The sequence below is a fragment of the Homarus americanus genome, unplaced genomic scaffold (assembly GCF_018991925.1).
Source record: "Homarus americanus isolate GMGI-L3 unplaced genomic scaffold, GMGI_Hamer_2.0 scaffold26050, whole genome shotgun sequence".
Classification (NCBI taxonomy): domain Eukaryota; kingdom Metazoa; phylum Arthropoda; class Malacostraca; order Decapoda; family Nephropidae; genus Homarus; species Homarus americanus.
This window is the reverse complement of record NW_024721550.1, coordinates 1-5,178: the sequence shown is the minus strand read 5'-3', so window position 1 is coordinate 5,178 and position 5,178 is coordinate 1. Positions and strand designations below refer to the sequence as shown.

The window sequence follows — 5,178 nt, the reverse complement described above, 5'->3', positions numbered from 1 at the left end:
ACTTGGATAACTGTGGCAATTCTAGAGCTAATACATGCAATTGGTCTCTGACCGCAAGGGAAGAGCGCTTTTATTAGTTCAAAACTGGTCGGGCCCCGGTCCGTAACCCACCTGTGGTGAATCTGAATAACTTCGGGCTGAGCGCACGGTCTCCGCACCGGCGCCGCTTCTTTCAAGTGTCTGCCTTATCAGCTTTCGATTGTAGGTTATGCGCCTACAATGGCTATAACGGGTAACGGGGAATCAGGGTTCGATTCCGGAGAGGGAGCCTGAGAAACGGCTACCACATCTAAGGAAGGCAGCAGGCACGCAAATTACCCACTCCCGGCACGGGGAGGTAGTGACGAAAAATAACGATGTGAGTCTCATCCGAGGCCTCGCAATCGGAATGAGTACACTTTAAATCCTTTAACGAGTATCCATTGGAGGGCAAGTCTGGTGCCAGCAGCCGCGGTAATTCCAGCCCATTAGCGATACAGTTGTTGCGGTTAAAAGCTCAGAGGATCCGGTTCCGGACTGACGTGCACCGCCGGTGTTTCGTCACGCTTCCTAACAGCCGCCGCTGGCTCGCAGACGATGCTTCTGTCGAGTGTCCCGAAAGTAATGGAGAGTTTACTTTTGAAAAAATTAGAGTGCTCAGAGCAGGCTATTTGAATGGGCCCGAATGGTGATGCATGGAATAATGGAATAGACCCCGGTTCTATTTTGTTGGTTTTCGGAACCAGAGGTAATGACTAATCGGAACAGGCGGGCATTCGACATATGACGCTATAGAGGTGAAATTTTGGACCGTCGCGTAAAGACGAACTACCGCGAAAGCATTTGCTGGGCGATGTTTTCATTAATCAAGAACGGTGCTAGAGGTCTGAAGGCGATCAGATACCGCCCTAGTTCTAACCATAAACGATGCCAACCAGCGATCCGCCGGCGTTATTCTGGCGACCCGCGGCAGCTTCCGGGAAACCAAAGTCTTGGGTTCCGGGGAAGTAGGCGGTTGTGCTGAAACTTTAAAAGGAATTGACCTGAAGGGCACCACCACCAGGAGGAAAGCTCGCGGCTTAATTTGACTCAACACGAAACCCTACCTGTGGCCCAGAGACAATCGGAAGGATTGACAGATTGAGAGCTCTTTTCGATTCGTGGGTGGTGGTGCATGGCCGCTTCAGTTGGTGGAGCGATTTGTCTGAAGACCTGATAACGAACGAGACTCTGGCCTACAATAAGTAGTCGACGGATCTCCAGAAATGGTGTCCAGTTCGCGTCTCTTCTTAGAGGGATAAGCGCAATTTAGCCGCACGAGATTGAGCAACAGGTCTGTGATGCCCTTTAGATGTTCTAAATGACGCCGGGCTGGGCGACTGAAGGATCAACGAGTTTTCCCCCTCCGAGAGGAGCGGGTAACCCGTTCAAAGCCTTTCTTGATAGGGATTGGGGCTTGCAATTGTTTCCCATGAACGAGGAATTCCCAGTAAGTGCAAGTCATCAGCTTGCGCTGACTACGTCCCTGCCCTTTGTACACACCGCCCGTCGCTACTACCGATTGAATGATTTAGTGAGGCCTTCGGACTGGCGCTCTGGGATTGTCGGCCCCGTTGCCCGCGAGGGTTTTCTGGGGTCGTCGCGTCGAGCTGACGGAAAGATGTCCAAACTTGATCATTTAGAGGAAGTAAAAGTCGTAACAAGGTTTCCGTAGGTGAACCTGCGGAAGGATCATTAACAGAGAGAAAGAGAACGGGGCGATCTTAAAACTACTACTCTCCTGATTTGGGCGGTCTCGGGCTCTGCTCTGGCAACTCCAGCAGCGAAAGAGGACAATCCTGGCACCCGCACCAAAAATTGGTACCACGCTGTAGGTGGACCACACTCGGGCGAGAGCGCGAAGACCGGAGGAGGAGGAGGACGGACGGGGCTTTGGACGGCTGCCCGTCCGTTCCTTACTACCGGCGAATAAGCCTCTTGACCCAAAAAGAGTGAAATTCAATTGTCAAAAAACAACAACAACAAGCTGTCCGGCCAAACCCAAACCACAAACTTGGGCTATGTCTGTCAAATCCTTTCATTGAGACTCGACCTGTGATGGTTAGTCGTAAAAAGACCAAATGGCAAATACACAACTCTTAACGGGGGATCACTCGGCTCGTGGGTCGATGAAGACAGCAGCAAACTGCGTGTCGGTATGTGAATCGCAAGAATACTAGATACATCGACAAGTTAAACTCATATTGCGGCGGCGGCAGCCATATGAGCTTGTCGCCGCCACTCCTCTACGAGGGTCGGAAATATACATCCATCGGTTGCTGCGAGTTCGGTGCCCGCGACTGTCTCCCGACACGGTAGGGTAACCTTAACCGAAGCCCGCCTTTGGGGTTTAATCGCCTGCCAGCTATGCCGAGGCGTGCCTTTAAAATAAGCAAGCTCTACTCACTAGCAAGTCCATGGACTTGGCGCACCCACATTCAACCACAAATAAAGCGACAGTTGTCGCCTAGCTAACTGGAGGCGGCGCTTTTTACCGTCTACACAGAGACACGAATGGCCGTCGGCCGCTCATGGCTGATGCTGCACATGTTCTAAGAGGCACTCCATCCCACGAAGAGGAAACGAAACCGGGTCGGATATCTTTAAGTAAGCCCCGCCGGAATTTCGTCTATCACCTCGAAAAGAGTGCTTGGCATGCATTGCAGTGGAACCTAAATTGATGAGTGCGCCTGGGCCCGCAGTCTACCATGTAGTGGTGCAGGCAGAGAGATGAGAATGCTTGGGTGACGCCGTGCTCTTCCTCACGCGCTCCTCCACCCTCTCCCACGGTCAGACGCGGTGTGGGCGTTCTCTTTGAGAGTTCGCCACGAGTCCACGTCTATCTCATGACTGGGAGGGAGGCAGGGGGAGTTCTCTCTAAACGCGTTAAAGACGGTGTTGCGCCTCATAACGGCGCTCGCCGGGATAGAGCACCAGTTCTGCAGCCGGAAAGGCCGCTCACGCCAATTAATACTGCGACTCTCGCTCTCTTTCTCCGGATAAACAAGTGCCACTGCTGTGGCATGCGGGAACGGGGAAAGAGGTCAAAGTTTAAGCGGCAAAGGTGCGGCCGAGTAAGGGCGGAACACGAGCGTATATGCATTAAAACTGTGTGTGTATATGACTCTGCGAGAGATGTTCTGCTGGAACACTTTTCCTATTGGCTATTTACCACTCAATGAGAAGGAACGGAGTCAGGGGTGGGAGTGCCGGCGCTATGGCCGCTGGTACCCCCGCGACAAGCCCCTCAAACCTTCCTGCCTGGTAATGTCGGTGGTGAAGAAAGTCGGTGGCAGAGCGTCTTCCGCTTCGTGGTTGGGGAACTTGTTCCCCCTAAGGATGATGAGACCACGATCGACCTCGTAGTAGGAGAGAGCTACCCGCCAAATTTAAGCATATTAATAAGCGGAGGAAAAGAAACCAACAGGGATTCCCTTAGTAAGGGCGACTGAACCGGGAAAAGCCCAGCGCATAACCTCGATGTCTTCGGGCACGAGGGGTGTTGCGTTTCAGAGGGTCCAGCACGCCGTCCCATACCGTCTAAGTCAAGCTTGAAAGCGGCCACTGCCTATGGAGGGTGACAGGCCCGTATGGCGGCGCCCGTGAGGGTACAGATGGGACGGTCGGAAAGGGCCTCTCTGTAGAGTCGGGTTGCTTGAAAGTGCAGCCCAAAGCAGGTGGTAAACTCCATCTAAGGCTAAATATGACCACGAGACCGATAGCGAACAAGTACCGTGAGGGAAAGTTGAAAAGAACTTTGAAGAGAGTTCAAGAGTACGTGAAACCGTTAAGAGCCAAACGGGTGGAAACTCGAAGGTCGAACTGAGGGGATTCAGCTCGTCGGCTGTCGGCTGGGTGGGGTGTTGTAATTGAGCGACCCAAAAATGTTTGGGCGCGCCCCCACTCACGCTGGCGTCGGCGGGTGTATTTCGCCTCGTAGTAGGTCACCGCGACCCGTTGCCGGGGACGTCGAAGGCCCGGTCGGACTGGTACCTCGCCGCCGACTCTCTCTCAGCTCGTCTGGGGGAGACTCCGCGCGACGGGGAACCACCGGTGTCTCTGGCTGCTCCATGACGGTCAGCGAGATGAGCGCCGCTGGCGCGGTTTTGCTCGCTGTGCAAAAGGTCGGTGATCCACCCGACCCGTCTTGAAACACGGACCAAGGAGTCTAACATAAAAAGTCAATGGGCTCACTAAACCCAAAGGCGAAATGAAGTGGACGGCGCCCGCAGCTGGTAACAGGCTCTCCGGTGCGTCTTTGGGCCGACTTCGATCGGGTATGCTCTTTGCGCTCGCCTGCACGCCGCTGGCCAAGCGGGTGATACTTTTCCCCTGCCCCGGACGCGTGGTGGAGGCCGTCAGGGCGATGGTCGAAGTTTAATTTCCCCTCATGGGAGGGGGGGGCGCAGGCCCGGGACTTGCCAAGACGCCGCGGTGCTGTCCGTCCCCGGAAGCGGGCCGTCGGTAAACGGCGGAGGCGCACCGGGGCAGGCTCGCGGGCAGTCGGCAAGTACCATGAGCATATATGTTGGGACCCGAAAGATGGTGAACTATGCCTGGCCAGGATGAAGCCACAGGAAACTCTGGTGGAGGTCCGTAGCGATTCTGACGTGCAAATCGATCGTCGGAGCTGGGTATAGGGGCGAAAGACTAATCGAATCATCTAGTAGCTGGTTCCCTCCGAAGTTTCCCTCAGGATAGCTGGAGCTCGCAGGGTGAATTTCATCCGGTAAAGCGAATGATTAGAGGTCTTGGGGACGAAACGTCCTCAACCTATTCTCAAACTTTAAATGGATGAGATGCCGAGCTTGCTTGTAGGGATGGTGCTCCGGCGACTAATCTGAGTATCTGGTGAGCCACTTTTGGTAAGCAGAACTGGCGCTGTGGGATGAACCAAACGTCGAGTTAAGGGCCTAAATGAATGCTCATTCAGATCCCATTGAAAGGCGTTGGTTGCTATAGACAGCAGGACGGTGGCCATGGAAGTTGGAATCCGCTAAGGAGTGTGTAACAACTCACCTGCCGAAGCAACTAGCCCTTAAAATGGTATGGCGCTCAAGCATTCTCCCGATACTCGACCGCCGGGCGCACTACCGGCCTCGCTCTCAAGGCGAGGTCTCGAAGCCCCGGTGAGTGGGAGGGTCGCAGTGGTGAGCGCTG

General features: G+C 54.3%; 1 pseudogene; it reads left to right on the top strand.

Annotated features, from left to right (window-relative positions):
• Positions 1–2,112: 2,112 nt before the first annotated feature.
• LOC121861761 lies at positions 2,113–2,276 on the top strand (annotated as a pseudogene).
• Positions 2,277–5,178: the final 2,902 nt, after the last annotated feature.